This window comes from Symphalangus syndactylus, chromosome 5 (genome assembly GCF_028878055.3).
Source record: "Symphalangus syndactylus isolate Jambi chromosome 5, NHGRI_mSymSyn1-v2.1_pri, whole genome shotgun sequence".
NCBI lineage: Eukaryota > Metazoa > Chordata > Mammalia > Primates > Hylobatidae > Symphalangus > Symphalangus syndactylus.
The window spans coordinates 6,589,729-6,600,904 of record NC_072427.2 but is presented as its reverse complement, the minus strand read 5'-3'; positions in this window follow the sequence as shown (position 1 = coordinate 6,600,904).

Here is an 11,176-nt window from a genome sequence, read left to right as displayed (position 1 = left end):
ACTAGTGAAGCCATTTGGTCCTAGCCTTTTTTTGTGTGTGTTGAAAGTGTTTTGATTACTGACTCAATCTCTTTACTTGTTATAATCAATTCATATTTTCTATTTCTTCTTGAATTTGTTTTGGCAATTTTTATCTTTCTAAAAATTTGTCAACTTCATCTAGATTATCTAACTTTTTGGCATTCAGTTCATAATATTCCCTTATATCCTTTTTATTTCTGTAAGTTTGGTAGTAATATCATCTTCTTCATTCCTGGTTTTAATACTTTGAGTCTTCTTTTTTGGGCAACATAGCTAATAGTTTGTCATTTGTGTTGGTTTTTTTTAAAAGAATTTTTATGCTCATTGATTTTTTTCTCTCATTTTTCTATTTCCACTTTTTTTATTATTCAATTTCTTATGCTTGCTTTCAGTTTAGTCTGTACTTCATGTCCAGTTTCTTAATGTTGAAGGGTAGGTTATTTACTTTTATTGATGTGAAAGCATGTATAGCTAAAAATATCTCTTTGGGCACCGTTCTAACTGCATTCAATAAGTTTTGGAATGTGTCTTCATTTTCATTTATCTCAAAGTATGTTCTAATTTCCCTAACACTTTCTCCTTTGATTCGCTGGCTATTTAGGAGTATGTCGTTTAATTTCACGTATTTGTGCATTTCCCAAATTTCTCCCTATTATAGATTTCTAATTCCATTATAGTTGGAGAACATGCTTTGTATGATTTGAATCCTTTTAATTTACTGAGACTTGTTTTATGGCCTAGCATATGGATAATGTTCCCTATGCACTTGAGAAGAATGTGTATTCTGCTATTGTTGGGTGGAGTTCTATAAATATCTGCTAAATATAGTAGATTGATGACATTGTTCACCTGTTCTATTTTATAAGTTTGTAAATGTTACATTGTCTTGATGGATTGACACTTTTATCATTATAAAATTATTTCCTTGTCTCTAGTAACAATTTTTGACTGAAAGTCAATTTTGTCTGAAATTATTATAGCCACTCCACCTCTCCTTTGGTTACTGTTTGTGTGGCGTATCTTTTGCTATCCTTTTATTAATTATTTCAACCTATATGTGTCTTTGAATCTAAAGTGAGTCTCTCATAGATAACATAGGCGGATCATGTTTTTATTTTAAATCCATTCTGACAATCTATGCCTTTTAACTGGAGAGTTTAATACATTTATATTTAATTACTGATAGGGTAGAATTTATGTATGCCATTCTGCTGTTTGGTTTTCCATTAAGTCTTATATCTTTTTGTTCTTCAATTCCATCATTACTGCCTTCTTTTCTGTTAAAAAGATATTTTCTATGTGCAATCTCAATTATCGTGTTTTTTCTTTAACAATATACTTTTGAGTTATTTTCTTAGTGGTTGCCCTGGGAGTTTACCATTAACATCTTAATTTATAGTAATCCAGTATGTAATAATATCAACTTAATTTTAATAGTATACAAAAACTTTGTTACTATATAGCTTTGTTCCCTCCTCCATCCTCATGGTCTTTTTAAAAATAATGTATTAACTAGTCATTATAAATATTTTTTTTTTTTTTTTTTTTTTTTTTTGGTCTCGCTCTGTCGCCCAGGCTAGAGTGCAGTGGCACAATCTCAGCTCACTTAACCTCTGCCTCCTGGGTTCAAGCAATTCTCTGCCTCAGCCTCCCAAGTAGCTGAGATTACAGGCTCCCACCACCATGCCTGGCTAATTTTTGTATTTTATTAGAGACGGGGTTTCACCATGTTGGCCAGGCTGGTCTCAAACTGACCACAAGTGACCCGCCTGCCTCAGCCTCCCAAAGTGTTGGTATTATAGGCATGAGCCACCATACCTGGCCTATTATAGGTAATTCTTAAAACAACATGAGGCCGGGCGCGGTGGCTCAAGCCTGTAATCCCAGCACTTTGGAAGGCCGAGAGGGGTGGATCACAAGGTCAGGAGATCGAGACCATCCTGGCTAACACGGTGAAACCCCGTCTCTACTAAAAATACAAAAAATTAGCCAGGCATGGTGGCGGGCGCCTGTAGTCCCAGCTACTTGGGAGGCTGAGGCAGGAGAATGGCGTGAACCCAGGGGGCGGAGCCTGCAGTGAGCCAAGATCGTGCCACTGCACTCCAGCCTGGGTGACAGAGCGAGACTCTGTCTCAAAAAAAAAAAAAAAAAAAAAAAAACAAAAAACCCCCCTGAAAGTTAGGTATATTTATTCTCATTTTATAGATGATGAAATTGGCAGATAGTGTAGTTAAGTAACTTCTCTAAGGTATAAATGCCTTAAAAAAGGGATGACTGAGATTCAAGCCCAGGTTTTCCTTACTCGATTTATTTTTACTTTCAACCACCAGTATCTCTTCCTCTATTTCCCATCTCTATCATAATGACTTGGCAAACCTTACATCTTCAACTTCTGCCAGGCTATGCAAGGTTAGAAGTTTATTCTTTTTTTAACACCAAAGTTTCTCTCTCATGTAATAGTGCAATGCAAGGTGTCTATAGATGATACAGAGTTTCATGATATTGGGGTATAGATTTTTTCTCATTGCTCTGGTAGTTTCTTTTAAATCTCTTTCCTTTTATCTCTACTGTAATAGTATTTTTTTTTTTTTTTTTTTTTTTTTGAGATGGAATCTTGCTCTGTCACCCAGGCTGGAGTGCAGTGGCACAATCTTGGCTCACTGCAAACTTCGCCTCCCGGGTTCAAGCAGTTCTTTGCCTCAGCCTCCCAAGTAGCTGGGATTACAGGCGCCCACTACCACACCCGGCTAATTTTTGTATTTTTAGTAGAGATGGGGTTTCACCATCTTGGCCAGGCTGGTCTTGAACTGCTGACCTCATGATCTACCCACCTCGGCCTCCCAAAGTGTTGGGATTACAGGAGTGAGCCACCGTGCCTGGCCAATAGGACTTCTTAAACATGAATTAATATTTTATGTTGAAAATTATAAATATTCATGGTATATAACATGATTTGAAATATATATACATTGTAGAATGGCTAAATTTAGCTAATTAACATGCATTACCTCATGTATTTTTTTGTGGTGAAAACACTTAAAATCTATGTTCTTAGTGATTTTTGAATATACAGTACATTGTTAACTATAGTCACCGTGCTGTACAATAGATCTCTTGAACTTCTTCCTTCTGTATATCTGAATTTTGCATGCTTTGACCAACATCTCCCCAACACCCCATACCCCAGCCCCTGGCAAGCACCAGTATATTCTCTGCTTCTATGAGTTCAACTGTTTTAGTGTTTTTTTTTTTTTTTTTTTTTTTCTGAGACAGGGTCATGCTCTGTCACCCAGGCTGGAGTGCAGTGGCACGATCTCGGCTCACTGCAATCTCTGCCTCCCGGGTTTAAGCAATTCTCCTGCCTCAGCCTCCCTAATAGCCGGGAGTACAGGTGCCCACCACCACACCTGGCTAATTTTTGTATTTTTAGTAGAGACAGGGTTTTACCATTTTGGCCAGGCTGGTCTCGAACTCCTGACCTCAAGTGATCTGCCCTCCTTGGCTTCCCAAAGTGCTGGGATTACAGGTGTGAGCCACAGCACCCAGCCTAGATTTCATATGTGAGATCATGTGGTATTTGTCTTTCTGTGTTTGGCTTATTTCACTTAACATATCTTCCAGGTCCATCCGTGTTGTTGCAAATGACAGAATTTCCTTCTTTGTAAGGTTAAATAGTGTTCCATTTTGTATACACAGCCACGTTTACTTTATTCGTTCATCTGTTGATGGACACTTGGGTTGTTTCTGTATCGTGGTCTTTGTGAATAATGCTGCTGTGCACATCGAAGTGCAGATATCTCTTTGACATATTCATTTCCTTTGTATGTACACCCAGTGGTAGGATTGTTGGGTCATATGGTAGTTCTATTTTTAATTTTTTGAGAAGCCTTCAAACTGTTTTCTGTAATGGTTGTACTGATTTACATTCCCACCAACATTCTCACCAACTATGTACAAAGGTTTCCTTTTCTCCACATCATTACCAACACTTGTTATTTTTCATCTTTTTGATAATAGCTATTCTAACAAGTGTGAGATCTCACTGTGGTTTTAATTTGCACTTCTCTAACATTTAGTGATGTTGTGAATTTTTTAATATATCTGTTGGCCATTTGTATGTCTCCTTTTGAGAAATGTGTATTCAGGTCCTTTGCTCACTAAAAACAAATCAGGTTGTTTTCCTGCTATTGAGTTGCTTGAGTTCTTCAGATATTTTTGATTTAAACCATTTTCAGATGTATGGTTTGCAAATATTTTCTCCTGTAAATTGTCTCTTTATGCTTTTGGTTGTTTTCTTTACTGTGTAGAAACTTTTTAGTTTGATAAAATCCCATTTGTGTATTTTTGCTTTTTTTGCCTGTGCTTTTTGGGTCATATCCAAAAAATCATTGCCCAGACCAATGTCACCAAACTTCCCCCTATGTTCTCCTCTAATAGTTTAACATTTTCAGGTCTTACATTTAAGTTTTTAATCAATTTTATTTTTGTATATGGTGTGAGATAAGGATCTAATTTCATTCTTCCATATGTGGATATCCAGTTTTCCCAGCACCATTTAATTTACACTGTCTTTCCCCCCATCATGTATTTTTGTCATCATTGTGGAAAAAATCAATTGCAAATGTGTAGATTTATTGTGGGGCTCTCTATTCTGTTTCCTTGGTTTATATGTCTGTTCTGGGGCCAGTGCCATGCTGTTTTGATTACTATACCTTTGTAGTATATTTTGAAGTCTGGTAGTGTGATGCCTCTGGCTTTATTCTTTTTGCTCAAGACTGCTTGGGCTATTTGGGTCTTTTATGGTTCCATATGAGTTTTTGAATTGTTTCCTATTTCTGTGAAAAATGTCATTGGAATTTTGATGGGAGTTGCATTGAATCCATAGGTCACTTTGTGTAGTATATGAACATTTTAACAATATTATTTATTCCAATCCAGGAACACAGGATATCTTTTCACTTATTGAAGTCTTCCTCAATTTCTTTTATCAATGTTTTATAGTTTTCAGTGTATAGATCTTTGCCCTCCTTAATTATTTCTATTTTTTGATAGATATTATTAAGTGGGATTATTTCTTGATATTATTAAGTGGGATTGTTTCTTAATTTTTTTTTCTCATATAGGTCACAGTGTATTTCTTTTATGCTCTTATTATAAATTACATTTCTACACATTATGTGTCCATTGACAGAGGCTTGTTTCATATAGTTGCCTTTTAAAACAAAAAGGAGAAAAGGAGTTACAAACAAAAATTCCAGTTGCACTGTCTTTTATATCTACCTATGTAGTTACCTTTATCAGTGCTGTTTATTTCTTCATGTGGATTCACATTTCGTTGCCACCTGTCCCTCCTGTCTTCACATTCATTCCTCCTCACTGTCTAATTTATCTTCCTTCCCTATAGTTTCAGACATCCTTCCATTCCACCCTGCAGGCCTGTAAGTTTCACTTCCTGCCTGTGCAGCCACTGACCCCTGATGCCTTTGGAAATCACTGGTTACAGGTTGCCTTTTCTCCCTGCCCTCATCCCAAGCACAATGTGAAGGCATCTATTTCCCAGTCCATGGGAATATGATCCACTTGAAGGCAAACTGACTTTTTAAAAAATCATATTTCCCATCCTCTCACTAGGAGGCTGAAGCAGTAACCTCTAAAGTGTCTGTTCTACTCTAGCTAATTGCACATGGCTAGCAACCATTAAACAAAGCAGCTGCCCCCATAAGCAGATATCGGGCTCCAGTGGGGATGCTGTAAAACACAGGGTGGACTTAGTAATGGGTTTCTGGTAGGAACAGACCACCGGGGCTGGCCATTAACACTGTGTTACTCAGCACTATTGTTCATGGACTAATCAATTGTGAATTAGAGTTCTGAGCCATATATAACTTATTTGTGGCATGGCGTCACCATTAATCATGTTCTGGAATGCCAAGAAAAGACTGAAGTGAGCTATGCGTTGAAGGTTTAAGGTTTCTTGAAACCAAGCTCACTTAACGGTATTCATGAGTAGATGACGTATTGTGGTAACCGGTCCTTGGTATTAGTCCAATTTCGCGGTGATCCCAGGGGCTAGATAGCTGAGCAGATGCTGAGGTTTCTGGAAAACAGTGACTAGTTTTCAGCATGAGTCTGGGGAGAAACCATATATGGCAAATCTTACATTTTCAAAGCTCCAAATGAGACCAAATGAGAAGGAAAGGTTTAAGATTTCCACATAAAATTCAAATGTTGTACTGGGCTTAGGGGAGAGAGAGGTCAGATTTCCTTGCAGTTTGGACCTTCCTTGGAACTCCGTAGTACAAGAAACTGATCTTGACATGAGAGTCAGCTTCGGAGGGAGAAGACACAAAGCAAGCTCAGAGTTGCAGAGACTTCTCACCTCTAGGTACTTTGTAATGCTCTTGCTACACTATCATGAACAACAATCACACTGGCTACCATGTCTTTGGACCTACCGAGTGCCAGGTGCTGCCCTAGGTGTCTTGCAGACATTAACGTATGTAGTTTAATGTTCAGAGCAATATTCCATGGCAAGTTATATTATCCCTATTTTAAGATGGCAAACCATGTAGCATGTTTACCTGTGGCATTGAACACACACAAATTCCAGGTCGGGGGAGTCCCCATGAAGCATGTTTTTGCCACCTCTTCACCGTCTCTATACATCTATTCTTTGGGACTGGTTCTTCCCCTGACCCTGGATGAAAGTTTTGGTCCATGAATTTTTTTGGTCTCTCCAAGATAATAAAAATAGTTGCCCCGTCAACTTTCTCAAGTCAACTTAAGTTGCAAAATATGGTCTTGATTCAGTAATAAAACTATCCAGTTTCATGGCATAATACAACTCTGAATTTCATTTAAAGTTGAATCTATTCTTCCTGTTCTGGCTTCAGGAGGAAGCTTGCCTGGGGGAAGAGTCCGCAGTAAGCCTGTTGGAGCTTTCCCCACCTGAGAATTCTTCGTCTTCCACGGGCTGGGGGCAGGTGGAGGGGAAAGGGGACCAGGAAGGTTCCTTCTTGGCAGGTACTGATGTGACTATCAAATATGAGTGTTCTCTGGGCCTTGCAAGTACTCAGAACTGACTTTGCCTCCTAGAGCAAGTTCATAGGTGGCCTGGAGATACACATCCATCACCCTGTTATCTGCTGACATCTCTCTCCTGCAGGCTGATGTGGAAGATGGGCTTTTCTCTACTTGCAGTTAGTACCCCTTCTTCCACTCCAGGGATGCTGGTGGATCACAGCTGGTATTCTCCTATTGTCTCCTCACCACACAGTCCCCTTGAACAGGACCTAAGCCACCCCACATTGGCTCTCTCTCATACATGGCCCCCCGTGGTCTCTACCCTGACACACTCTGAAAGTGCAGGCTGATTCTGCTGTGGCTGCCTCTCTTCCTCTGCTGTCAAAGTAACTAGGTTGCCTGCTATAGACTGAATTGTCCCCCTGCCCCCCATTCATATGTTGAACCTTAACCCCCAGCGTGACTGTATTTGGAAACAGGGCCTATGAGAAGGTAATTAGGGTTAAATGAGGCCATGAGGGTGAGGCCCTGACCCGTAGGATGAGTATCCTTATGAGAAGAGACACTGAGAACTCTCCTTCACTCTTTCTCCAAGAGCGCTCAGAGGAAAGGCTGTGGGAGGACACAGCAGCTGCCTGCGAGCCAGGAAGAGCACCCTCGCCAGAAACCAAATCCTGCTGGACCTTGATCTGGGACTTCCAGCCTCCAGTACTGTGAGAAATAGAGTTCTTTTGTTTAAGCCACTTCTATGGCTTTCTGTCATGGCAGCCCCAGCCAACAAAGGGCCAATCTCTTTCCGTCTGGATTTCTCAGCCTTGAGCCAGGTACCCATCCACTATGCTGCTTAAACATCTGGGTACGTGTCTGGTATGAAGTCCCTTTTGAGGTCTCCATGTAGCCCCTCTTCTTTTCTAGGCCCAAGAGGGGTGGGAGGCACCATCTCCCTCTCATTGGCAGGGCTGGAATGAGGCTCAGAGCACACCAGTGGCTCTCTCCAAAGATATCTTTTAATCACCAAAGCCCAGCTTTTTTACATCCATACCATGGGTAAGGGGTTTTGGTTTGATGGTTTGGGGTCAGGTCTTGTCTTGGGCACACGGTATCTGTGCATACTGACGTCAGTCCAAACTTCCACTTCACATTGTTTAGTAACCAGTTGGTGAGAAGCTAGGCCGCTGTCTTGAATCCAGGTCTCTCTGACTAGGATCTGTGGTCTGTCCAAAACTATACTGCACGGACTCTCTGAAATATAACGATTTCCGACTGTAAACTCATGAGGGCAGGGCTGCGTCTGTCATGTCTACCACTGTATCTCTTCACTTCTAACGTGCTTCACACAGAGCCCATGCTATTGTGGATGTGGAAATGGCCATGTGCATGGTGGCCAGTGCAGTGCCTGGCACATACGAGAGCTCGCTTAATATTCATTAAAACTGTGGAATGGAACGGAGAGGCCAGCTTTCTGGTGTCGGAATGAGAATTGGGAGTCATAAGCATGCTGGAGCCTTCTGGAGCTCAAGGAGGTCTGCTCGGTGAGGAAGCTTTCTGGTTACTTCCCAAGGGGCTAGGCCAGGCTCTTCCATTTGGGCCCAGTTTCTACCTCCTCCCTGCTTTCTTTCAGGCATACATGAGTCATCTCCTTCTCCCCTCAGGGGCTTGAATCTTGCCTGGCCCCCCAGAGTTGACAATCACTGCAGGACAGAGCCACACCGTAGTAAGCAAGTTACAGTCAGCTGTGGGGAGCCGGCATCCCAGCCTGGAGGAGGAGACCCTGTCCTGGGCCTAACCAGCAGATAGGAGCTGAGTCATGGTCATGGTTTGCTAGGTCAGCCTCGGCCCCTTGGCTGAAGCAAGGGGAAAAAGCGTCAGAGAAGAACATGGTTAGGACAAGGGGCTGAGGGTCATTGCTGCTTTCAGTTTCACCCCTCACGTGCTGTGTGACCTTGACAAAAATCTTCCCTCTAAACAAGCCAGAGTGGGGAAATCTGCCGGCTAATGCTTTACATATGTGTGTTGCAAGGAATAATGAGACAGGCTCCACGAAGCATGTTTTGTCCTTGGGGGACAAACAGTACAAGCTATTTATTTCAAGAGCATGGCTTGACCAGCTCATGCAGCTGAGCCCAGAAACACCCCAGCTATCCTGGCATGATCTCTGTAGAAGCAAGAAGGTCTAATTAGGTGTCCTTTTCTGCCTGGAGCCCAGTTGGCCTACTCTGAGCAGAAGGCAAAATGCTGTTGGTCTGGCATTCAAGGTCCTACGTCTCTGTCCATGGCTGTGTCTTGAACTCATTCATTCATCAGGAAATCTTTATTGAGTCCTTCATCCGCTCCAGGCCCGGCGGGGGGCAAAACTGGAAACATACTGGTCTTTGGACCTCCAGTTTCAATTGCTATCAACCCCACAATGCTGCACCTCATGTGCCAGCAATTTCCCACTCTCTGTTCCCTTGCACAGCCTGTCCCTTCTGTCCAGAAAGCCCTTCATCTCCTCTACCTGCCAGATCCTCACTTCTCCTTCAGGTGTCCTCTGCTCCGTGAGTCTCCATGACTGCATTAAGCAGAGTGGATCACTCTTTGCTATGTGGCTCTGAGAGATGTGACAGCCTCTCTGGCTTTGGTCTTCCTGGTGTGGAATGTGGCTGTGCCCACTCCGTAGAGTGGCCGACAGTCCTGGATTACTTTCAGGGGGCTTCATGACTCAAAGCCAAGCAGGATCTCATTTTGAGATGGGTTCACCCATCAATCTGTCTCAGGACCCAGACCCTGCAGCCAGCATTCCATCGAGCCTCTAGGAGGCAGTTTTAGTTCGGATAAGGCCATGTGTTATACAGCCTTACAGAGAGAGGGCTGGAGGGCAGGGCGCATAGATAGCAGGGACAGAAGACTCCAGGATGCTTGCATTAGAATAAAGTGAGAAGAAGACAGACTATGGTGTTTGATTTATTGGTGTGCTGTCCTTTAAAAGGGAGCCTGGAAGAGTCTGCCTTATTTTCCAACCTGAGGAGGAAGCACAGTCCACGGGCAGGCCGAGGGTGGGTAGGTGGGGTGTGGCAGGGCAGGAGGTAGCTGCTGACCACCTGCCTTGACGTAACCCATGACCCATCTGTTCCCCTCCCTTAGAACCCACCCATCCTGGCAAATGGGCCCCATGTTCCTGTCTCTAATCCTCCCAAGAGTCCTGACCACTTTCTTCTTTACCCTCTGCTTTAAAATATACGTTAAGAGAAAATGTGAAGAACAGCAGGACCAACAGATCAGGAGGCAGCTGCCCTTGAAAAGATGGTTACAGTTCTCAAGACAAGGGAGTGTGCCATGGGGGGTGGTGCCAGGAAGCACAGGACTAGGCAGGAGGCAGAGGCAGCACAGGAAGAAAGCGTGGGCGAGAGCCTCTGCTGTGGTTCCGTGGGAAGGACTGGGCAAGGCAGGGTAAACTGGCCAGGGATTGCCTTGTTTGATTAATTTCTGCAGGCTTTGGGGTGTTGGGCCTGTCTCTAGTTGCCTGGTACTTGCCCTGGGGCAATTCGGTTTGTGGGGGGGGGGCCTGGAAGGATGAGGGGTGTGGCCTCTGGATTGGTTGGCTCACATTTGAGGAGCACACTGGGGGTGAGTTCTTTATTCTCTCTAGGAAGTAGTCCTGGGAGGGGTCATCCCTTCAGGCCCCAGATGTCAAAGCAACAGGAAACAGAAAATAAAAGATGTGGTTATATCTCCTCACACCCAGGAGCACAGCTCTCTGGCCTCCACGTGGTTCTGCACCTCAGCTCTGGATTCTCATCCCTGGTGGGGCCGGGGGTCCCTTGTGGACAGGCACGGGCCTCATGCAACTTGAGTGGGGGAACCTGGACCCAGCCTATGTCCTGCCTAGCACCCACCAGCGTGTGGCATGAAAGAGACTGTGGAAAATGGAAGGGGAAGCTCTGGTGCCCACCAGGAAAACATGCGGGGGGGGTGGTGTGGGCTGTGGTGGGGGGTGGTGTGGGCTGTGGTATGGGGGGGTGGTGTGGGCTGTGGTATGGGGGGGTGGTGTGGGCTGTGGTATGGGGGGGGTGGTGTGGGCTGTGGTATGGGGGGTGGTGTGGGCTGTGGTATGGGGGGTGGTGTGGGCTGTGGTATGGGGGGTGGCGTGGGC